Here is a 25,969-nt window from a genome sequence, read left to right as displayed (position 1 = left end):
GATCAGATGAAATGCATATCTAGTTCCCCCTTCAAGTTGGGCTATTGTGGTTTTTGTGGGGTGCCTGTTTGTGTGAAGAAGGCATACCCGAGAGTTCCAGCCACCTTTGGGTGAGAGTCTCGGGTGGGAGCCAACACCATCAGTGAGAGCCGGGTTGCTGTCTAGGACACGAGTAAAAGTGAGATTGACGGGTGGCAATTTGTAACCCTATTTATTATGATACGGTGTTTTATACAGTTCTCTTGGTAAGTGTCCCCTGCTGTTCTTGCAGTGTGTTTTTAGAATGGAATGAGCGATATTGGAAGAGTAGGTGGGAACAGCATGATTTGTGATTGTGTAGTATGGAAATGAGCTGGCGGCAGATGTGAGATGGAATCCGGGTTCGACGTGTCTGACTTTGTGGGGTGATCACTCCACATTGTGAGCAGAATGTGGCTTAGAAACAGCGAGCATGAAAAAGGATTCCAGGTGTTTCCAAAATCTGCTGCTGTGTTTTGGCCTTTGCCAGATTGTATTGTTTTATTTGGTGATGTAGTTTTTCATTTTTGTTGTTTTATTTTTTATTTTTAAATATATTTTTTAGTTTTTTTACATACCATTTTCAACAATAATTAAACATACTTTTATATCTTATACAGGTTTTTCTTTACTTCCATCAATCACATCTGAAAATTTTCAGAATTTTCTATTCACTTAATTTACATTTCTCACTTTCTTTTTTTTTTTTTTTTTTTTTTTATAAAATTTTTATTGGTTTTTCAGAATTTTTAAAGACAAACAAACACAGAAAGAACAAACATACATGTATAAATTCATAACATATTTTCATAAACCTCTTTTCTGGGACTTCCCCATACCTCCCCTTTCTGCATCCCAATGTCCAAAGTTTTATAGCAACTCCCAATTGTTACTTTTCAACCTCTGTCATCTTAGTCCTCTCTATATTCTGATCTTATATCACTGTATCCCTTTGTTTCTAAAAACCACAGCACATTAACATTCATTAAGTTTATAGTAGTCCTTAAGGTAACTTTTAAATTTTCTCCATTCTTCTTCCACCGTCTCTTTTCGTTGGTCACGGATTCTGCCTGTCATCTCAGCCAATGTCATATAGTCCATCACTTTCATCTGCCATTCTTCCAGAGTGGGTAAATCTTGTGTCTTCCAATACTTTGCGATGAGGATTCTTGCTGCTGTTGTAGCATACATAAAGAAAGTTCGGTCCCTCTTCGACACCAATTGGCCGACAATGCCCAAGAGAAAGGCCTCTGGCTTTTTAGGAAAAGTACATTTAAGTACCTTTTTCATTTCATTATAGATCTTTTCCCAAAAAGCCTTAATCTTCGGGCATGTCCACCAAAGGTGGTAGAAGGTACCTTCAGTCTCTTTACATTTCCAACATTTGTTATCGGGCAAATGATAAATTTTTGCCAGCTTGACTGGGGTCATGTACCACCTGTACACCATTTTCATAATGTTTTCCTTTAAGGCATTACATGCCGTAAATTTAATACCGGTGTTCCATAACCATTCCCAGTCATCTGACATAATGTTATGACCAACATCCTGTGCCCATTTAATCATGGCTGATTTGACTGTTTCCTCCTGTGTATTCCATTTCAGCAACAAATTATACATTCTGGATAAATTCTTAGTATTAGGTTCTAGCAGTTCAGTTTCTAATTTTGATTTTTCCATCTGGAAACCAATTTTCCTGTCCTGTTTGAAAAATTCCACTATTTGATGATACTGAAACCAATTTTGTACCTTATGCTTCAGTTTCTCATAGCTTTGCAATCTCAACTTATCTCCATCTTGTTCCAAAATTTCCCAATACTTCGGCCATCCGACCTCCATATTGAGTTTCTTCACTGCTTTGGCCTCCACTGGTGAGACCCATCTAGGGGTTTTGTTTTCCAAAAGGTCTTTGTATCTTCTCCAAACATTAAACAATGCTTTTCTAACAATGTGATTCTTGAAAATACTGTTAACTTTATCATACCATAAATATGCGTGCCAACCAAAAGAGTTGTTGAAACCTTCCAGATCTAAGATGTCTGTATTTTCGAGGAGCATCCATTCTTTCAGCCAGCAAAATGCTGCTGCCTCATAGTACAATTTCAAGTCCGGCAGGGCAAATCCCCCTCTTTCCTTCGCATCTGTCAGTATTTTAAATTTAATTCTGGGCTTTTTGCCCTGCCAGACAAATTTTGAAATATCTTTCTGCCACCTCTTAAAACATTCCATCTTATCCAGGATCTGCAAGGTCTGAAACAAAAATAACATTCTAGGCAATACATTCATTTTAATCACAGCGATTCGGCCTAGCATTGACAGTTTCAAACTTGACCAAATTTCTAGGTCTTTTTTAATTTCCGACCAACATTTTTCATAGTTATCTTTATACAAATTCACATTTTTTGATGTCAAATAGACCCCTAGATATTTCACCTTCTTGACCAGTGTCAACCCTGTCTCCTCTTGGAACTTCTCCTTTTCTGCATCTGTTAGATTTTTGCCTAAGACTTTGGTTTTTTGTTTATTCAGCTTGAATCCAGCTACCTGGCCAAACTGTTGTGATCGATTCTGGTCCAGGTCAGCATTGCTTGGGAGAAAAAGGTTCCCTCTCTCTCCAGAGGGTTCCTTACTCTCCATATCAGTCATTTCAAAAAAAGTCTTAGGCAGTCTCCCTTCCTTAGTGATTGTTAGTCTTTGTGACTTATCCATATTCGTAGAGACCACGCCATTCATGTCTCCCATCATTATCATATTATAGTCCAGATAGTCCGTAAGGGTTTCATGAAGTCTCTTAAAGAAGTCAGATTTGCCTTCGTTTGGTGCATAAATTCCAACAACTAACAGTTTTTCTCCTTGTACTTGTATCTCCACTGCCAAATATCTCCCTTGTTCATCTTTAAAAATCATTTTTGGGGCCCATTTTTCTTTCACATATATTACAACTCCTCTTTTCTTAACTTTATCTGATGAAACAAATTCTTGTCCTAGCCTTTTGTTTGTAAGTAGTCTCCTATGGGCTCTGGTTATGTGTGTTTCTTGTAGGCATATCAAATCCAATTGTTCTCTGTTCAAAATGTGAAATACTTGTCTTCTCTTCAAAGGCCCATTCAGTCCATTACAATTCCAGCTAAGGAATTGTAGAGCCATCTTATTGTTTTCTTATAGCTCCTCCAACAGCTCCAAGTTGTTGCTCTTCTTCTGATGGTAATGGTTTCTGTCCAATCGAAAGGTTGAGAATGTCTAGTGCTCTCCTCTGTTCTGCCAGTACGTCCACAGTCCCCTTCTGGAGGTCCTCCTGGTGTCTTGCCAGAAATTTATCTTTATCTTGGATTGTCTTTATTTTCACCTTTTTTAATTTATAGTCAAATGACAGTCCTTGTGGGAATTCCCACCTAAAACGGATGTTGTTTTTCTTTAGCAAGAGGGCCAAATCCTTGTAGAAGTTTCTTAAGTCCAGGATGTATTTTGGGATGTCTTTAAAGATCTGTACAGTTGAGTTACCAATTTGAAGGGCCTTTTGAAAGTGTAATCCTAGGATTTTGTCTCTTTCTTCCTTGGATCTGAGTGTGATCAAGCAGTCTCTCGGGGTCTTTCTGTCCTGTTTTTTGCCCAGTCTAAAAGCTGTTGTGATTTTAAATTCGTCTTCCTCCAAATCCCAACAGCCCACAAACTCCCGTGTCAGGTATTCCGCGAGATTGTCTCTCTCATTCTCTGGAACCAACCTTAGTTTTAAGTTTCTCTCTTTTCTCTGTAAGTCCCATAAGGCCAAAGTTGCGTCGTGCTCATAGACCTTCTTGGCAATCGGTTCTAGTCTCTCCTGCGTCTCTCCAGCAGCAGCTTTCGCATCCTCGGCAATTTGGCGTGTGGTTGCGTTTTCCTCTACCAGTTTGTTGATGGATTCCGTATTCTGATTTAATCTTGCTGATATCTCTGTTAATTTTTGCGTATTTTCTGAAGTTTGTTTTGTCAAAGACTCCAGAGTTTGATTTATCTTAAGCAAGGCATCTGTCACCGCTTCCATAGAGGCAGCTGCTGCTTTTTCCTGTTCTGTTATTCCTGCTGGTCCTGGAGCTGCAGCTGAAATTGAGCCTCTTTTCTTTGACGACTGCTGTTGCAGCTGTTGTTGTTGTTGTCTTATTTTAGCTCTTGTGACAATCTCTTCCTGTGTACCACTCATGTCAAGGTCACTTCCCACGGGAGCTGTTCTGCTGGGAAATTCCACAGTCCTGGGCCGTGTCAAACATTCATTACCCTCTAGGGGGAGCAAATCAAAATGGCCATAAAGTAAAAAGTTCAAATACAAGAACAAAGGAGAATGTCCAAAGGTGTAAAAAAGAAGGATTTTACAGTCAGAGTCAATATTGCTATAAACTTGTAGCTGCAAATTGCCACAGTTTCACAGTTTCACAGTTTCACAGTCTATGTTGTTTCCCCTTGTATTACACTGTGGCCAATCACTGTATAAACTTTGTATCACAGTATCATAGTATTACTTTGTGGGCAAAGTCAGTTCAATGAGCTATTGCTCTGAGAAGGCAGACCGTTTCGTGCTTTTAGAGCGAGACAGCAGAGGATTTTGCTTGAAATAGATCTTGCAGATTTACAGTCTCATTCGTCTCCCCTCTGCCCTGCTAGCTAGAGGGGAGATCCAAAATCCCCGTGCCCGGTTCAGTTACTTAGAAAGCAAGTTTCATCGGATGCAAGTTTAAAGTTCCGCTGCTTTAAATTTCATGCAGTCGGGGGGAGGCAGACTTCCTTGATTTAACCCCCCGCTTTCAGCTCAATTTCTAAAGTTTCCCAATTGTTTTTCAGTTCCTACTCACGGGAATTCAGTCCAAATTTCTTTTCAGGAAGGAATCGGCGCTCTCCGCTAATGGCGACGCGGCTTCACTTCGCAGGCTGGGTAGCGACTCTCAGCACCGCGCTCACTCCCGATGTCGATCCGTAGCCTTTAAAAAGGCTCTTTCACGGTACCGGGGGGCGCAAATGGTGCCCACCGAGTCTCCTTGTTCTCAGGCTTCAGCGCCTGGGATTTTAGGGGTCCCCCGCTCGCCGTAGCGGGTAAGACCCGAACTTGCGAAGCAGTCCTTCTCCGGAGCTCGGAGGCAGGACCGCCATTAAGCGCTGGCACCGACCGGAAGTCCTCTACATTTCTCACTTTCACTATTACATTTAAATCTCATAACTAATATCTCTATCCTTTCTCTACTTTGCAATGTTTCCTATATTCCTCCTTACAAAACTTCTTGTAGTCCTACTAGCATAATTTGTTGGTTACAGCTGCTCTTCAAATAGTTCGTACATTTCCTCCAATCTTCTGTGAATCTCTAGTCCCGCAGGTTTCGAATCCTTCCTGTCATTTTATCTAATTCTGCGTAGTCCATTAATTTTGTCTGCCATTCTTCTTTCATTGTTTTATACATATTGCTGCAGGCCACCCCTTTCTCCAAGCAGTGCAAGATTCCAGGGGTTTCTGGCAAATACCCAAGTTTCATGTTTCCTTTGGAATGAGGCACAGCAGAGACTGTGGTGTCTTTCTGATATATGGTTTATTTACACATCTCTACCACCTGAGCCTATGAAGGAGGGCTTCACAGCATTAACACCCCAATAGGGTCTGGCTTCTTCCATAGCCACAGCCATGGATTCTAGAAGAAATCAGGCATGGCTCTGTCTCTCTGGCTTCCAAACCTGCTACCAGCTTCTAGCTCACCTAACTCAACTCTCAACTCTGCCTTTGCCTTTCTTACTTTCTAACTCTTCTTCTTCTTTGGCGATCCCTCGTAGCCGAGTAAGATTGTCTTCCATAAACTCGGTTTTAACAGTGAGTCCGTAAGTGACTGTGGAGGCCAATTCTGGATCCACACGTCCTTCCACAGTGGAGACAGAGGTTTCCGGGCGGGAGTTGATCACGGTGAGGGTTTGCCAAGCGTGCCTTCCTCTTAGCATGTTTCTCCCTTGCGTCCTGAGTTTGAGTGACTTCAAAACTCACGACACCATTGTTAAAGGCTGTTCTCCAACTGGAGCACTCGCAGGCCAGTGTTTCCCAATTGTTGGTGTTTATACTACATTTTTTAAGATTTGCCTTGAGAGAGTCTTTGAACCACTTTTGTTGACCACCAGCATTACGCTTTCCATTTTTAAGTTTGGAATAGAGTAGTTGCTTTGGAAGATGGACAGTATGACCAGTACGATGAAGTTGATGTTGAAGAATCATTGCTTCAACACTGGTGATTGTAACATACCGCTTGTTATCATCCACCTGTTCTGCCGTTGAGGACTTCTCGGATCATTCTTTGTCTGGCTCCTTCGCTTTGACCTTACCACCTTGGGTGACCCTGCTGGGAGTATGAGATTCCCGACAGCTTCGCTCATAAGGGTCATAGGAACATGCAAGCCCACTCACCACGACAAGGTGATGATCCAATGAGTGGGATTTTCTAACTTGCTGCTGTTTAGTCGTGTCCGACTCTTCGTGACCCCCTGGACCAGAGCACGCCAGGCACTCCTGTCTTCCACTGCCCCCCACAGTTTGGTCAAACTCATGCTGGTAGCTTCGAGAACACTGTCCAACCATCTCGTCCTCTGTCGTCCCCTTCTCCTTGTGCCCTCCATCTTTCCCAACATCAGGGTCTTTTCCAGGGAGTCTTCTCTTCTCATGAGGTGGCCAAAGTATTGGAGCCTCAGCTTCAGGATCTGTCCTTCTAGTGACCACTCAGGGCTGATTTCCTTAAGGATGGAGAGGTTTGATCTTCTTGCAGTCCATGGGACTCTCAAGAGTCTCCTCCAGCACCATAATTCAAAAGCATCAATTCTTTGGTGATCAGCCTTCTTTATGGTCCAGCTCTCACTTCCATTCATCATGGCTTTAACTATACGGACCTTTGTTGGCAAGGTGATGTCTCTGCTTTTTAAGATGCTGTCTACTGCTGCTAAATAATAATAACTAACTACCAGCGAGTTGTCGGAGGGGAGATCACCCATTTTCTCTCTGGCACAGAGCCACTTCCTTTGTTGCCTTAACACCCCATATGCAGGACACCACCTTGCCAGGAAGCTAGCCTGGCTAATCCAGAAATTTGAATCCTTGCTTAGGTTTTAACACTTGCTGGATCCAGGAATTCGCAGAGAGCCCAGGCATACAGCCCGTTGTCCCCGCAAGCTCATAACACTATAAAACAATGGGTCTTGTCCAGAAACTGCAGCTGCTTCACAATGCGGCGGCCAGATTGCAGGCGGCAGTTTCTGGCTGAGAACATGCGACACCATTGTTGAAACAGTTCCCCTGGCTGCTCCCTTACTGCCCTGGTTCAGGGTCCATGTATTAATTTGCAAAGCCCTGAACAGCTTAGGTCCAGGATAGCTCAGGGATCACCCCAAATCTCATATCCCAGCTCAGTCACAGAGATCATCTGCAGGAGCCTTGCTGGTCGTTCCCCGAGTCGGTGAAGCTCATTTGTCAACAATAAAATGAATATTTAGTGTTGCCAGCCCAGTCCTGTGGACTACTCTCCCCAGAGAGATCCTGCAGGCTCATTCTGTGCCAACTTTTAAACGCTTGCTGAAAATGTCTTTGTTCCTAAATGCAGGCAATCAGGAAAACATCTTTCCACAATGGTTAATCGTGTCCTCCCTTAAAGAGGGCACGTATTGCAGTGAGACCTGGAGAACTGACACCCTGTGTTGTGGGTGGGTATGATTGGTCAGCCACAACACCCGATTGGTAGGTCCCTCGAAGCTGGGTGCAATCTGGCCAATGGGGTGCAGTCCAAACGGTTCGAGGGACCTATTTATGCCCATGCACGTGACCCAGATCTTCCTCTTTCGGCGCATGCATTGGAACCCCCGCCCACCTCTCCCTACTTTTAGGGCTTTGCGATTGACCTTGCTATGCCGTCGTCTGTCGTCTGTCGTTGGGACAGGGGCACGGCAGGAATTTCCCCCACTTGGCTGATTGGCTGTTGCCATTTGGGTTTCCCCTGCCGCGTAGCAAATTGTCACAACTTGTAAGGTTGCGGATAGGCTCTGGTTCAGGTGATAGGGATGGGAGAACGCTCTCGTCATCCCTATGTGAAGGGCATTCCGTTAAAGGAATCCAGGGACTCGATGGTTTGGTCAACCCCTGAGAGGGGATTGTGCCCGTGCCTGAGTCCAGGGGGACATTTGGGTGGCGGACATAGCCTTTTCCCGGCTTTCCGCTTATCCAGGTGTTCCCCCTTGGCTGACCTATGCTGGAACCCTGGGTCAGCGCTATCTGCATGGCAGGGAGCTAGTCGAACCAGAGCCTATGCAACCAATCATTTTCTGTACAGTGGTACCTCGGGTTACATACGCTTCAGGTTACATACGCTTCAGGTTACATACTCCGCTAACCCAGAAATAGTGCTTCAGGTTAAGAACTTTGCCTCAGGATGAGAACTTCTGCGCAGCGGCAGCAGGAGGCCCCATTAGCTAAAGTGGTGCTTCAGGTTAAGAACTGTTTCAGGTTAAGAACGGACCTCCGGAACAAATTAAGTACTAACCCGAGGTACCACTGTAATCAATAAAGTTGTGGCCTAAATTCTGCCAAAAACCGAAACCAAAATTTGAGTAATGTGTGCATTTGTTTAAGGGGAAGGTTTCTGGGTTTGAACACGCAAATTGATGCCTGATCTTAACTTTTAAAAAATCATATGCAGTGCCTTTTTTTTCTGGGGTGGGCTATGCACACCCGTAAACATTTTGTGAATCTTTGTGTTGTTGTTTAGACGTTTAGTTGTGTCCGACTCTTCGTGACCCCCTGGACCAGAGCACGCCAGGCACTCCTGTCTTTGTACTTTTGTCCATTTACTGTATTTATTTTCCCCGATTTGAACTACAAAATGGTGGTTTTCATGAGTCAAAATGAGATTACCCCTAAACATTTTTTTTTTTTAAGGAAAAAAAGACCTGGTTTTATGCTCTTAGAATCATAGAATCATAGAATCATAGAATCATAGAGTTGGAAGAGACCACAAGGGCCATCGAGTCCAACCCCCTGCCAAGCAGGAAACACCATCAGAGCACTCCTGACATATGGTTGTCAAGCCTCTGCTTAAAGACCTCCAAAGTAGGAGACTCCACCACACTCCTTGGCAGCAAATTCCACTGTCGAACAGCTCTTACTGTCAGGAAGTTCTTCCTAATGTTTAGGTGGAATCTTCTTTCTTGTAGTTTGGATCCATTGCTCCGTGTTCGCTTCTCTGGAGCAGCAGAAAACAACCTTTCTCCCTCCTCTATGTGACATCCTTTTATATATTTGAACATGGCTATCATATCACCCCTTAACCTCCTCTTCTCCAGGCTAAATATGCCCAGCTCCCTTAGCCGTTCCTCATAAGGCATCGTTTCCAGGCCTTTGACCATTTTGGTTGCCCTCCTCTGGACACGTTCCAGTTTGTCAGTGTCCTTCTTGAATTGTGGTGCCCAGAACTGGACACAGTACTCCAGGTGTGGTCTGACCAGAGCAGAATACAGTGGCACTATTACTTCCCTTGATCTAGATGCTATACTCCTATTGATGCAGCCCAGAATTGCATTGGCTTTTTTAGCTGCCGCGTCACACTGTTGGCTCATGTCAAGTTTGTGGTCAACCAAGACTCCTAGATCCTTTTCACATGTACTGCTCTCAAGCCAGGTGTCACCCATCTTGTATTTGTGCCTCTCATTTTTTTTGCCCAAGTGCAATACTTTACATTTCTCCCTGTTAAAATTCATTTTGTTTGTTTTTGCCCAGTTCTCTAATCTGTCAAGGTCATTTTGAAGTGTGATCCTGTCCTCTGGGGTGTTAGCCACCCCTCCCAGTTTGGTGTCATCTGCAAATTTGATCAGGATGCCCTTGAGTCCATCATCCAAGTCGTTGATAAAGATGTTAAATAAGACCGGGCCCAAGACAGAACCCTGTGGTACCCCACTAGTCACTCTTCTCCAGGATGAAGAGGAACCATTGATGAGCACCCTTTGGGTTCGGTCAGTCAGCCAGTTACAAATCCACTGAGTGGTAGCAGAGTCAAGACCACATTTTACCAGCTTCTTTACAAGAATATCATGGGGCACCTTGTCAAATGCCTTACTGAAATCAAGGTAGGCTATATCCACTGAGTTCCCTTCATCTACCAGGCTTGTAATTCTGTCAAAAAATGAGATCAGGTTAGTCTGACATGACTTATTTTTCAGAAATCCATGCTGACTATTGGTGATCACAGCATTCCTTTCTAGGTGCTCACAGACTGTTTGCTTAATGATCTGCTCCAGAATCTTCCCTGCTATTGATGTCAGACTGACTGGGCGGTAATTATTTGGGTCCTCTCTTTTCCCCTTTTTGAAAATAGGGACAACATTTGCCCTCCTCCAGTCTGCCGGGACTTCGCCTGTTCTCCAGGAATTCTCAAAGATGACTGCCAGTGGTTCTGAGATCACATCTGCCAGTTCTTTTAATACTCTTGGATGCAGTTCATCTGGCCCTGGAGACTTGAATACATCTAAACTAGCCAAGTATTCGTGTACTATCTCCTTAGTTATTCTGGGCTGTGTTTCCTTTGCTGAATCATTTGCTCCAAATTCTTCAGGTCGGGCATTGTTTTCTTTATCGGAGAAGACTGAGGCAAAGAAGGCATTGAGGAGTTCAGCCCTTTCTGTGTCCCCTGTTTGCATTTCACCATCTTCTCCTCTGAGTGACCCCACTGTTTCTTTGTTCTTCCTTTTGCTACGAACATACCCATAAAAGCCTTTTTTGTTGCTTTTAACCTCTCTAGCAAGCCTGAGTTCATTCTGTGCTTTAGCTTTTCTGACTTTGTGTCTACAGGTGCTGGCTATTTGTTTGAATTCCTCTTTGGTGGTTTCCCCCCTTTTCCATTTTTTGTACACATCCTTTTTTAATCTTAATTCAGTTAAAAGTTCTTTAGATAGCCACCCTGGCTTCTTTAGGCACCTTCCATGTTTCCGTCTCATTGGTATTGCCTGACGTTGTGCTTTTACTATCTCCCTCTTAACAAACTCCCAGCCATCATGAACTCCCTTTCCTTTTAGTATTGCTGTCCATGGGATCTCACCCAGCACTTTCCTAAGTTTTATGAAGTCGGCTTTCTTAAAGTCAAGAAATTGAGTCCTAGTATGCTTGGCTGCTCCTTTCCGCTGTATAGTAAACTTCAGAAGAGCATGATCACTCGCGCCTAATGATCCTTCCACTTCTACCCCACTAACCAGGTCATCAACATTGGTTAGGACCAGATCTAAAATGGCTGTTCCTCTTGTTGCTTCTCCCACTTTCTGGACAATGAAGTTGTCTGCAAGGCCAGTGAGGAATCTGTTTGACCTTATGCTCTTGGCTGAGTTTGACGTCCAACAAATATCCGGGTAATTGAAGTCCCCCATTACTACTATCTCCCTTCCTTTTGCATGCTTGGCCATCTGTTCCAGGAAGGCATCATCTATGTCCTCCGTTTGGCTTGGGGGTCTATAGTAAACTCCCACAATGAGGTCTCTGTTATTCTTCTCTCCCTTAATTTTGACCCAAATGCTCTCACATTGGCTTTGAGGTTCTAAATCTTGGATCTCTTCACAGGTATACACATCCCTGACATATAACGCCACTCCTCCTCCTTTCTTGTCTGGTCTGTTTCTCTGAAATAGATTGTATCCCCCCATTATTACATTCCAATCGTGGGACTTATCCCACCAGGTTTCAGTGATGCCTATTATGTCATATTTAGTTTGCTGTACCAAGAGCTCAAGCTCATCTTGTTTATTTCCCATGCTTTGCGCATTAGTGTACAGACATTGAAGTCCATTAATCATTCCCCCGTGTCTCTTATTTAAGGATTTTTTCCTCCCACCACTAGGTCCGCGTGCTGTTTGCTCCATTTGGTCTATGACATTTGGATGATCATCTTCATTAATTGATAGACTCCTACCTTCAGGAGCACTGTCTCCCTCCCCCACATTAGTCAGTTTAAAGCCCTCCTGATGAGGTTTCTGAGATTTTTGGCAAAAACATTCCTCCCAACCGTTGTGAGGTGCAGCCCATCACTTGCCAGAAGTCCATCTTCAAGAAACTGCAGTCCGTGATCTAAGAATCCAAACCGTTCCTGTTTACACCATTTGCGAAGCCAGCTGTTCACTTCCACTATTTTCCCCTCTCTCCCTGGGCCACGTCGTACAACTGGGAGGACAGACGAGATGACAATTTGTGCATTTAGTTGCTTCAATTTCCTGCCGAGAGCCTCGTAGTCTCTTTTGATCTTCTGGAGGCTATTGCTTGCAGTGTCATTGGTTCCCACATGAACCAAGAGGAAGGGGTATTTGTCAGTGGGTTTTATGATTCCTTGCAGTCGTTCAGTTACATCTTGGATCTTAGCCCCGGGGAGACAGCACACTTCCCGAGACATCTTGTCAGGCCCACAGATCACTGCTTCTGTTCCCCTCAGTAGGGAATCCCCTATCACCACTACACGCCTCCTCTTGGGTTTGGTCGGGGTTCTTCCGTGAGCTGTCCGTTCCAAGGTCGCCTGCACATTCCCTGAGGACTGACTTTGCTGCTTGTCTTCATATACCTGATCGACTGTAATGAGGGAGAGATCCTCAAATGGAGTCTGCTCTTCGTCTTCCATGCTAGGGGAGAGGACCTCAAAGCGATTGTGTATTTCTAAACAATCAGAGTGAACCCTGGGCCTCCTACTTCTTTGAGTCACGTTTCTCCATATATCTGGCTCCTGTGTTGATGAACTAGCCTCCTTCTCAGGGGAGTCCCCTGTCTCCTCCTTGGTGGGGACGGTGTGCTCTGTTGCTTCCAAGAAGAGCTCCAGCTCTCTAATTCTTTGGAGCGTAGCTACACGTTCCTCCAGTTGCTGGACTTTGTCTTTTAAAAGGGCAATCAACATGCAATTGCTGCAGGTGAAGCTGCCTGCAACCTTTGGCAAGATGGCAAACATTGCGCAGGAATCGCAGGCGACTGCAGCTGTTCCCTCCCCTTCCATCTTGAGATCGTGTTGTTGGGGGTGGCTACAGAGGTCCTCCATCATAAAAAGCTTGAAGACAGGACAAATAACTTCGCCCACAAAAAAAAAAAAAACCTAGGTCTCCCCCAACAAACGTTTGAGACTAGCTCCCCTAAATCTAAAAGATGGATATAACAGCGCGCGCCGCTAGGCGCGCGCCGCTGCCCTACAAACTCTGAGAAGCTCCTCCCACAGCTAATCCCCTGCCTCAACAGAAACCCTGCCCCCTCTGACCTTTACACAGGGAAAAGTGCTAATCAGCCACAAGAAACACACACACAAGCAAACCCTTTTTGCTCCTTCTTCAACTGCTGCCCTACAAACTCTGATAAGCTCCTCCCACAGCTAATCTGATAACTCTGATAAGCTCCTCCCACAGCTAATCCCCTGCCTCAACAGAAACCCTGCCCCCTCTGACCTTTACACAGGGAAAACAGCTAATCAGCCACAAGAAACACACACACACAAGAAAACCCTTTTTGCTCCTTCTTCAACTGCTGCCCTACAAACTCTGAGAAGCTCCTCCCACAGCTAATCCCCTGCCTCAACAGAAACCCTGCCCCCTCTGACCTTTACACAGGGAAAAGAGCTAATCAGCCACAAGAAACACACACACAAGCAAACCCTTTTTGCTCCTTCTTCAACTGCTGCCCTCTTATTACTGTAAACCACTTTGATATTTTTTAAATGATACAGAAGTCTACAAATATTTTTATAACTAATGCACACCCTCATTCCCCATTGATCTACACACCTGTGAGCTCTCTGTGCTCTCTCCAAGAGCATCTCTCCAACAGCTGGAGCAGAAGACAAGCCCTTTGCTGTCCTGGTACATGAGATCTTGTTCCATTTGAGGATTTTGAACCACGGACCCCATTCCCTACTCCCAAAATAAAACCAGGATTTGAAGCCAAGACGTTCTGCCTGCTGGGGTCCATTACCCAGTGAAAAGGCAAGTTCCTTCTGTTAGTCTCAGTAAAGTTTCCTCAAAGTTTCTTCACTGTAGATTTCAGCTTTGCAGGGTGGCGGCTGTTTGAGCTGTGTTTGGCTTGTTGTGTTGCTCCCACTTCCTCGTCCATGACTCCCAAGATATATATAAAGCATTCTTTTCCTACTTGACAGGAATAAAAACGGCAGAACCTTCACACCGGCCACCCTGCTGTGGCGATTTAATCACGTAATAAAGCCAGGCTTTCAAAAAGACTCCTGTGACCTTTCATCTCCACCCAGAAAGAGACCCAGGGGAGCAGCAAAGAATCGGCTAAATGCCCGTATCAAAGGCTCTTTCAAGTAGATTCCACGTGATTTAAAATAACATCTAAAGACCAGACGTCATCCTCTGTCGAGAGCTAAAGAGCGCCTTTGGGAGAAATCTGGATTTCTTAATAAACGGCTCATTAAACCAAGAACTCATGCTTGCCTTTAAAACGGTCAGAGAACCTGGATTAAAAAAGGGATTCTTTTGCGATGGGAGTTGAAATCAGAAGGCCAAGACTTATGGTTTGCACCTGCTGTAATTGTGGTTTGTGTTCCGGGGTGCAGGCAACCCATCATTTGGGCAGCTGCCCTCTTATAATAATTTATAATAATAATGATGATAATAATTTCTTATTTATACCTCACCCATCCGGCTGGGTTTCCCCAGCCACTCTGGGTGGCTCCCAACTGATTAAAAACAGAATAAAACATCAAACATTAAAAACTTCCCTGTAGAGGGCTGCCTTCAGATGTCTTCTAAAAGTCAGATACAGTCATACCTCGGGTTGAAGTAGCTTCGGGATAAGTATTTTTGGGTTGTGCGCTGCAGCGACCCGGAAGTAACGGAGCACGTTACTTCCGGGTTTCACCGCTCGCACATGCGCAGTCAAAATGACGTCAAGTGCATGCGCAGAAGCGGCGAGTCGCGACCCGCGCATGCGCAGAAGCGGGTTGCGTTCGCTTCTGGATGCGAATGGGGCTCTGGAACGGATACCGTTCGCATCCAGATGTACCACTGTAGTTGTTTATTTCCTTGACATCTGACAGGAGGGCGTTCCACAGGGAGGGCGCCACCACTTAGAAGGCCCTCTGCCTGGTTCCCTGTAACCACACTTCTCACAGGGAGGGAACTGCCAGAAGGCCCTCCGAGCTGGACCTCAGTGTCCAGGCTGAATGATGGGGGTGGAGACGCTCCTTCAGGTATACTGGGCCAAGGCCCTTTAGGGCTTTATAGGTCAGCACCAACACTTTGAGCAGTGCTCGGAAACTTACTGGGAGCCAATGTAGGTCTTTCAGGACCGGGGGTATATGGTCTCAGCAGCTACTCCCAGCTGCCGCATTCTGGATTAGTTCTAGTTTCTGGGTTTGCTCCTGAGAATGCATGCCTTAGCTTAGACGGTGCTGCAAACCATCAGTTTGCATTATGTGAGCCGGGGGTGAATCAAATCAAACTGTTCCTTCGACTATGCAACTAATTATGCATCCCCCCCAAAAAACAACAACATGGTTATTCAATTGGACCACTGCTAATTAACATTTTCTTCCTGATTCAGCAGTGCCATGGGATCGCTTGGGAATAGCTAATCCACTTTATGCAGCGGACCTGGCTTGGTGCTGAAGTCAGCTTTGTTGTGAATGGGATTCTAGATGCAAACCCCAGCACTGAGATCAAAGAGAAGGAGGGGGCGTATCAAAAACTCTGGCAGAATAGCACGTGGAGATCACAGCCCACCAGAAGATAGCAGAGAAATTTAAGTGACACCAGGATCAAGGTATCTTGTGCTATCTGGCAAAGGAAGAGCAAAACAATAAAATTAAAGTGGGCCACTGTGGGAAAATATAGGCAACGCGCCCTTTAACTACCGTATTTTTCGCTCTATAGGACGCACTTTTCCCCCTCCAAAAATGAAGGGGAAATTTGTGTGCGTCCTATGGAGCGAATGCAGGCTCCTTGGCTTCAGCGAGAGCAACAGGAAGCCTCCAAAGCGCAGAGGGAGCGCTCCCTCCGCGCTCTGGAGGCTTTGCGTTGCTTTCGCTGAAGCCTGGAGAGCGAGAGGGGTCGGTGTGCACCGACCCCTCTCGCTCTCCAGGCTTCAGGCAGCTATCCGCAAGCCTTCGGAGCGCAGCAGGAGTTCCCCCCGTGCTCCGAAGGCTTGCGGATAGCAGAATGCAACCTGAAGCCCGGGGAGCGCAGCACCAACTCCCGCTGCGCTCCCCGGGCTTCAGGCAGCTATCCTCAAGCCTTGGGAGCTTGTGCCCCCAGCCCCGCAAGCTCTGGGAGTGGCGGCAAGGCTGCGCGGAACCTTGCTGCCGCTCCCGGACCTGTTCTGGGGGCTGGGGTTGGGGGAAGCTCGGGCTTCCCCCTCCCCAGCCCCGCAGCTAAAAACGAAGTCAAGATCCATCCCGCTCGTTGTCCTGGCTTCTGCCGAAGCCACCGCAGCATCTCCCGGCTGGAGAGGTTGCGTGTGGCTAAAGAGGAAGCCAGGACGACCAGTGGGATGGATCCCGCTCGCTGTCTTGGCTTCTTTGCTCTTTGGGGCTGGTGGGGGAAATAAATTTTTTTCTTTATTTCCCCCCCTAAAAACTAGGTGCACCCTTTAGTCTGGTGCACCCTATGGAGCAAAAAATACAGTAAATAACTCCCTTCCCTGGTGCAGATAGGTAGCCGTGTTGGTCTGCCATAGTCAAAATAAAAAAATTCCTTCCAGTAGCTCCTTAAAGACCAACTAAGTTAGTTCTTGGTATGAGCTTTCGTGTGCATGCACACTTCTTCAGATACACTGAAACAGAAGTTGCCAGATCCTTCTATATAGTGAGAAGGTGGGGAGGGGTATTACTCAGAAGGGTGGTGGGAATGGGAGATTGGCAGATAGCTGAGATGAGCCTGTTGACGACTCTTAACGACTGTAATAGGTCTTCCCACCACCCTTCTGAGTAATACCCCTCCCCACCTTCTCACTATATAGAAGGATCTGGCAACTTCTGTTTCAGTGTATCTGAAGAAGTGTGCATGCACACGAAAGCTCATACCAAGAACTAACTTAGTTGGTCTTTAAGGTGCTACTGGAAGGAATTTTTTTATTTCCCTTCCCTGGGGAAGGGATGCAATTTTTGGAAAAGGCTCTTTGAACTAACTTCTCCTTCCTCTCCTGGTTAAATCTGTGGTTTTCAAGCTCCCTAGCTTCAGATTGCAAGACAGGAGATTCCGACTAAACATTTGGAAGGACTTTCTGACAGTCAGAGAAAGCTGTTCGACAGGGGAAAGGACTCCTGCAACGTTTCTGTGTTTTAAGAGAATATTTTGCAGCCTGTTAATCACGCTGCCTTAAATGCGTGTTTCGTGTTTTGACCTTTTATTTATAATGTTTCAGTCTGATATTTTGCAATGTTCAATTTGGAGCTCAAAGCCAGGTTCTAAATTGCTCTGAGGTTATTGTTTTTTTTTTATAAAAAAAAATTACATGAAGTGGGATGGGAAATGATGGAAACAAACAAACGGAATTGAATAAACAGATAAATAAAATCCCAGTTGCTAGGATTCGCAAGTGGCGAGACAGCAAACTTGCCACAGGGATTGGGTTGCCCACTGTGATAATGGAATCCCAGGCAAGAGGACTCTTTTATGATGTGGAGCAAGGTTCTCCAACGTGTGGCCCACAAGGCCTTTTTTGGAGGCAATATTCAAAGGGGAAAAAAACAGCTTAAAGCTTTTGTGTTGTGCATATTTAAACAAAAGCACATGGCTCGGTTTGTTCATTAAAATCGTTTAATAATTAAATCTATTATTTGTGCATTTAATTGTCTCTATATGTAACTAAATGTATTAATTGCATATATTAAGTAATATTAAATACATTGCGAACACTGTGATTTATGATGCGGAATATGGATTCAGCGTGTGGCCTACGGGTTCGGTGTCGAAGAACTCTTGCTGCCCAATTGGTGCCCCTGAACCTGGCAGCAATTCCTGCAGGCATATAAAGTGTGTCAAGTCCAAAGTTCAACAGTCAGGAAAACACAGTCCAGAGCCCAACCGGAAGCACAGTCCCGTAGCTGTCCAGGACTCGGAGCATCCAAGCTGAGGTCCATCAACATGGGCAACTGAGCAGACCCAGCACCTCAGCTCTAATTATTATTATTATTAATGCCCGTTCTGCCCGGACACTGAGGTCAGCACCAAGGGCCTTCTGGTGTTTCCCTCGCTGTGAAAAGCCAAGTTACAGGGAACCAGGTAGAGAGCCTTCTCGGTAGTGGCACCCGCCCTGTGGAACGCCCTCCCACCAGATGTCAAAGTGAAAAACAACTACAGTGGTACCTTCGGTTAACTACTTAATTCGTTCCAGAGGTTCGTTCTTAACCTGAAACGGTTCTTAACCTGAAGCACCACTTTAGCTAATGGCTGCTGCCGCGCCGCCGGAGGACAATTTCTGTTCTCATCCTGAAACAAAGTTCTTAACCCAAGGTACTATTTCTGGTTTAGCGGAGTTTGTAACCTGAAGCGTCTGTAACCCGTGGTACCACTGTAACAAACTTTTAGAAGACATCTGAAGGCAGGCCTGTTTAGGGAAGCTTTTAATGTTTAATAGGTTATTGTATTTTAGTGTTCTGTTGGAAGCCGCCCAGAGTGGCTGAGGAAACCCAGCCAGATGGGCGGGGCATAAATAAATTATTACCCCACCCATCTAGCTGGGTTTCCCCACCCACTCTGGGCGGCTTCCAACAGAACACTAAAAACAGAACAAAACATGAAACATTACAAGCTTCCCTGTACAGGGCCGCCTTCAGATGTCTTCTAAAAGTCAGGTGGTTGTTTATTTCCTTGACATCTGACGGGAGGGCATTCCACAGGGCGGGTGCCACCACCGAGAAGGCCTCTGCCTGGTTCCCTGTAACCTCACTTCTCACAGTGAGGGAACTGCCAGAAGGCCCTCGGAGCTGGACCTCAGTGTCCAGGCAGAACGGTGGGGGTGGAGAATGGGGTGTGTGTGTGTGCAAGCTTCCCACTTGGACCCATATTTCCTAGGCATGAGTCAAGCGGAAGTGAGGATGAGGCCTCGGAATAAAGGAGTTCTGAAATGCAGCTCGAAAGCCGCTATATTAAAAGAATATAGGAGTATTTTTAAAAATGTAAAACAGGTGCATATTTGTTTCCCTCTATCGAATGCAAGGAGGTGAAGAGATCCATCGACTGTTTCGCCTTCCTGGGAACTCGGATTACAAGATGGATTTTACTCTCTCTGTTGCTCCAGCTGCAAGCTCCAGATTTCGCCAGGACAAGCGGCTCCCAAATTTCCTTCCTTTGCCTCCGTGGCTCCCTTGGGGCCACCCAGGGTCTACATTCGTGCTCTTCCAAGATCACAGCCTTGGGGTAAAACTCAGCCCGATGCCAAGATCTCCCAGCGGCTTTCAAGCGCTGCCTATAAAAATAAAATAAAAACCCGCACATGTGATTGTCTTTAGAGGGGCCTGCAAATCATTGCTCTGTGGCCAAAGGAAATAATTCCACCCATAACCAGAGAGTCCCCTAGCTAAATGAAAACACAGTTTTTATTGCAAATGAGTATGTTTTGAAATATCTAACCTGGAGGATAAGAGAACGAAAGGGGAAATAGTAAAAATAATAATACAGGATGCAATTACCTGGCTGCATGATGAGGCAAATTGCCCCCTTGCAAAATGGGCTGTGTTTTCATTTTCTCTTGTTGTCGAAGCTCAGCAAGTTTCAAACTCATCTAATTCTGGATATTTTATAGATCAAAGATGGTTGAAACATTCCTTCTGACTTTTCTCCCTTTGTGGTTGTGGAACGCTTGGCATTTGGAATCTCTGAGCAATGGTCTGTTTTTGGCCTTTATTTTGGTTTTCATCTTAAGTTGTCATGTAACTCATTACCCTCACGTTGCATCTGCAATTAAATCCCTTATTGCCTCATTATAACCCAGGCGGGGGACTCTGAACTTAGGATAAGCAAATTAGAGAGGCATTTTGCTGCAGAATATGTGATGTTGTTCCTTATAGCTACTGACAGAACTTTTAATTTGCTCCAACACCGGGCCTTTGAAGTGGGGGCAGCCACATTATATTACACTGGGAAACAATTCTTTTTTCCATTTTCTGTTGCATGAGATTTTTCAACTGCTCTTACATGTGCTTTCAATGCTGATTTCAAATCTGAAATCGATTTTCGTGTATGTGCTATAGTTATCTTTCAATTTCTGACTTTTCCCTATATGTCATATTTACACTGGGGATAAGTGGACACTGACACGTTGATCTACCCTAACCACATGGTAATTATTGTTTTGCAAACTTAATTTTTCTTTATTTTTATAGTTTTGTAACCTAAATATTTGTATTTTTCATATTGGACCATGGCTTCTTCAAGTAGACAAAAATGGGTAAGATTTAAAATCAGCATTGAAAGAACATATAAGAACAGTTGAAAAATCTCATGCAACAGAAAATGGGGGGGGGGTGTTCCCCAGTGTACTGTGTATCCCAAGGGAATACATTTTTTTTGCATACCTCCAACTGTACATAGATAAACATGTCATGTTCAATGCTATATAAGTCACATTTATACTCATATTGTACTACTATGGCTTTGTGTTTAATAAAATATTGAATTCTTGCATTGTGAAAAACAAATATTATGGTGTTACGGTAAAATCTGGGTGCGGGGCTACTCTCCCACCCAGCTCGTCGGACTAAGTCCGCGGGTCCCTGCGGAAGAAAATGAGCTCAGCCGGAGACAGGAGCAAACTGCAGAAGATCCAAGTTTATTGTGCAACAGGTTCAAGACGAGATTGAACCGCGAGAAAGGGGTGACATGAACTTTTGAAACTTCCCTCCATGTCCCAGAATACAGTACAAAATACATCACAGTTACATCATGAATACATTAAGGAGAGGTTGGGTTACACAGATTAACATATGGAGGAGGGAGGGGGGAATATGCAGAGCTGGAGATATGCGCAGATAAGCACTTCCTGAGTACCGGTGATGAGAAGTCAATGGTCCATGTATGCATATTCTGTCACCTGGCATTGCCCGGAGGAAAGGCTTGGCAGAGTGATTTGACAGGATTAGGGTCTTGACACCTTGGATGAGGGATTATGGAGGACAGGGGAGGTGTCCTGGAGTCCAAGAGAAATTGAGCAAATTGGCATGTTGATTTTCTATGAATTTTATAGATTTTAGTCCCTTTTGACATTGACAATTGGAAATAAATAGATATATTGTAGCGAAGAAGGAGGTGAAGACATGCCCCCCCTTCCGTATCAATGGTGAAAAGTGAAAAACAGGAATTGCAAAAAAATCCCTAGAGTTTACAGAACAAAACCAACTTCAGATGAAATCAGCACGTCGAAATTAGGTTAGAACTGCAGGTGTCAATGCAACAAAAATTTTGTTTCCCAGTGTTGTTGTTGTTGTTGTTAAAATCTCTATACCACCTTCTGGACTCAGCTACATCGGCAAAGAAAAATCACTTTATAGGCATTGCCTGTGCATTATAACACTGTGGCACCAGGTGGCGCTGTGGACTTCCGTTTCTGCCAACTCGATTTCTCATACAAAGCTTACAATGCTTGAATTTCAGGGTGCAACAGAGTATATAACCGCCTTCCTCCCAAATCAGCATTCTGTTCTCACAGGGGCCAGATGCCTGTCAGAAACCTGCAAGCAAGAGCCGAGTGCAAGAGCCCTTTCCCCTCCTGCGGTTTCCTGCAACTGGTATTCCCTGTATCCAGGGCAGCTGTCTAGCAGATCCATCTGGTACGCAGGATGAGACCCTCCCTGCCCACGGACTGTCTCACCAGAGTGGTGCATGCTCTGGTTATCTCCCGCTTGGACTACTGCAATGCACTCTACGAGGGGCTGCCTTTGAAGGTGACCTGGAAACTGCAATTAATCCAGAATGCGGCAGCTAGACTGGTGACTGGGAAAGGCCACCGAGACCACATAACACCAGTCTTGAAATACCTACACTGGCTCCCAGTACGTTTCCAAGCACAATTCAAAGTGTTGGTGCTGACCTTTAAAGCCCTAAATGGCCTTGGCCCAGTATACCTGAAGGAGCGTCTCCACCCCCATCGCTCAGCCCGGACACTGAGGTCCAGCTCCGAGGGCCTTCTGGCAGTTCCCTCATTGCGAGAAGTGAGGTTACAGGGAAGCAGGCAAAGGGCCTTCTTGGTAGTGGCACCCGCCCTGTGGAACACCCTCCCACCAGAAGTCAAAGAGAGCAACAACTACCTGACATTTAGAAGATATCTGAAGGCAGCCCTGTTTGGGGAAGTTTTTAATGTGTGACATTTTAATGTATTTTTAATGTTTGTTGGAAGCCGCCCAGAGTGGCTGGGGAAACCCAGCCAGATGGGCGGGGTACAAGTAAATAATAATAATAATAATAATAATAATTAATATTGCTGCCTCCGACTGTGGAGGCAGAGCAGAGTCATCCTGGCTAATCGCCATTTGTAGTTTTATCCTCCTCTGGTAATTTGTCCTTCTTTTAAAGCCATCCCAGTTGCCAGCCATCACTGCCTCTTCCTGCGGAAATGAGTTCCATAGTTTAACTCTGCATTGGTCAGTAAACAGGTCATCTAGGAGCATCCCCTTGCGCGTCTGTATCTGAAACCACAGGACTTCATCATTTGCTTCCCTTTTCAGGCTGTAAAAGCTGGCTGGGAGAGCCTTTTGGCTCTCCGAGCAGAGGGTGAAAAAAGGGAATTTGCAATGTATACTGCACATGTGATAAATGAGGATCTAGACAATTACTAGCCGGGCTTTTCACTTGGAAGAATGTCCCTGGGGCTGGAGGCTTGCATGTCTTCTGCCTCCTGCACCTGAGCAAATTTCAGCCTCTGAAACGCGAAGAGAGAGAGGCCCTTTTAAAAAGAAAAAGAAAAACCCTGCTCTCTGATCCTAGAATTCTCTGCCCACAAACCAGATCCCACCAGTTAAGTTGTGGGTGAACATATCAGACGACACAGCGATTCTTCAAACAGCTCTTGTTTATTCACAGAACAGAACTGAATTGAAGGGTTCAGGCAGCCTGCTTATATAGAGCTCCACTACAACGCAACAGTAACCACTTTCTGTAACTATCCAATCACTGAATGTCACTTTCAATCCCTTATTTGCATATGTGGACCTGAGTGAAAACTATCTACAGTATCCCCCTGCTGGCCCAGGGTGAGAACTTCAGTACATAACACCACCCAAGGAGACTCAAGGAGATTTACCTGTTGCCTCCATGTGGCACGACAAATATTTGCCTTGGATTCCTGCCCTCAAGGAGCCTTGTTTCTCTTTGCTGAAATTATTGGCATGTGTGCTGTCCGAAGAGTCCCAGAAAAGTCTGGATCCTTCACGGGCGAGGTCTGCGTTGGTCTTCCACAAAATTTTCTGGCCCATGTGTGCAGAGGAGGGTGAGACGCCTTCTGAGGAACGGTTGAGGGTGTTTAGCCTGCAGAAGGGAAGACGGACAGGTGACAAATATCTCAAGGGCTGTCACATGGAAGTCGGAGCTGGCTTGTTCCCTCCTGCTCCAGACCTAAAACAAATGGAATCGGAGGACAAGCAAGGAGATTCTGACTAACTGTAAGGAGAACTTTCTGGGGGTAAGAGCTGTTTGACATTGGAACAAGCTACCTTAGAAGGTGATGGATTCTCCTTCCTTGGAGTTTTCAAGCAGAGGTTGGAGGGACATCTGTCGGGGATGCTTTAGTTGACATTCCTGCATTGCAGGGGGTTGGACTAGATGGCCCTGGGGTGTCCCTTCCAACTGGATGATTCTATGTCTCTATGCCTATGTGAGAGAGGCTCTACCTCTCTTTCAAATCAGAACCAGTGAAGGCGGTGAAGGTCCTGTGTGAGTGTCTGGAGGCGGTTGGAGGATGGATGGCGACCAACGGATTAAGGTTGAATCCTGACAAGACAGAAGTACTGTTTTTGGGGGACAGGAGGTGGGCAGGTGTGGTCCTGAATGGGGTAACTGTGCCCCTGAAGGACCAGGTGTGCAGCCTGGGAGTCATTCTGGACTCACAGCTGTCCATGGAGGCGCAGCTCAATTCTGTGTCCAGGGCAGCTGTCTCCCAGCTCCATCTGGTACGCAGGCTGAGACCCTCCCTGCCCGCAGACTGTCTCGCCAGAGTGGTGCATGCTCTGGTTATCTCTCGCTTGGACTACTGCATTGCGCTCTACGTGGGGCTACCTTTGAAGGTGATCCAGAAACTACTACTAATCCAGAATGCGGCAGCTAGACTGGTGACTGGGAACGGCCACTGAGACCATGTAACACCGGTCTTGAAAGACCTACATTGGCTCCCAGTACGTTTCTGAGCACAATTCAAAGTGTTGGTGCTGACCTTTAAAACCCTAAATGGCCTCAGTCCAATATACCTGAAGGAGTGTCTGCACCCCTGTTATGTACTGAAGTTCTCACCCTGGGCCAGCAGGGGGATACTGTAGATTGTTTTCACTCAGGTCCACATATGCAAATAAGGAATTGAAAGTGACGTTCAGTGATTAGATAGTTACAGAAAGTGGTTACTGTTGCTTTGTAGTTGAGCTCTATGTAAGCAGGTTGGCTGAACCCTTCAGCCCAGTTCTGTTCTGGCCTGTGAATAAACAAGAGCTGTTTGAAGAATCGCTGTGTCGTCTGATATGTTCACCCACAATTTAACAACCCCCATCATTCTGCCGGACACTGAGGTCCAGTGCAGAGGGCCTTCTGGCAGTTCCCTCACTGCGAGAAACCAAGTTACAGGGAACCAGGCAGAGGGCCTTCTCGGTGGTGGCGCCTGCCCTGTGGAACGCCCTCCCACCAGATGTCAAAGAGAAGAACAACTACCAGACTTTTAGAAGACATCTGAAGGCAGCCCTGCTTAGGGAAGCTTTTAATGTTTGGTGCATTACTGTATTTTAATATCTTGTTGGAAGCCGCCCAGAGTGGCTGGGGAAGCTCAGCCAGATGAACGGGGTATAAATAATAAATTAGTAGTATTAGTAGTAGTAGTAACTGGTGAAGCACCAACCCAGTCAGGTACGGATGCGCATCTCTTTGCCTGCGCATATCTGTTGCCTGCAGGGGCCGCAGAAACCGTGGGAGCTGCTGCTAGCACTCTTGTCGCCACCCACCTGGGCAGGCTCTGCACATTGCCCCGTGACCAAGGCGTGCATTGTGCTTATCCTGGTAGCGGGTCCCCTGCTGTGCAAGCCCCTTGCACCTTCCTGCAGCAGCAGCTACTCAGAGTAATAAGTGTAGTCAGGAGGATTGCAAACGGAAAATTGGATTGCGTGACCGGAACGATGCCTGTCGGAGTGGGGTGTGTGTGTGCAGTAATAGGTCTATTGCTTTGGGAACGAAGGCCGCATGCACACCACACATTTAAAGCACGGTCCCAAGATTCCTGGGAATTGGAGTTCGAGGGTGCTTGGAACTGTAGTTCTGTGAGAAGGAACCAGAATGATTGGCGGGGCAGTGGAGATGTGCTTTAAATGTATGGTGTGTATGTTGCAGGCCATGGGTTCGAGGGCCAGTGGGACCACAAATATTCCCCCCCCCTTTCTATTCCCTTTTCCACATCATTGGTGGTTCAGTGGTAGAATTCTCTTTTAAAAAATTATTCAAAATTAAAACAAGACATATTATCCAAAAAACATATCATCCTTGTCCGCCCCCCCCCCATTTTTCCTCCCTCCCCGCCCCACAAAACCCATCCGCCCCCCCCCCCCGACTTCCCTCAGTTCCAGTCTTTGGTTTCTCTAAGAATGCTGTTTTCTGCATGTTACAATGTTGTATAGATCCTCAAACTATTTAGGTGATTATTATCAATAAAAAGTTTGTGAATGTTTATTCAAAACCTGCCAAAGAGTCCAGTTCGCTTTGTTGCCTCTTCAGATACTTTGTAAAGGGTTCCCATTCGTCTTTAAAGTCACCGTTATCCTTGTCCCAT

Source organism: Podarcis bocagei (assembly GCF_964188305.1).
Source record: "Podarcis bocagei genome assembly, chromosome: 4".
NCBI lineage: Eukaryota > Metazoa > Chordata > Lepidosauria > Squamata > Lacertidae > Podarcis > Podarcis bocagei.
This window is presented reverse-complemented; position numbering follows the sequence as displayed.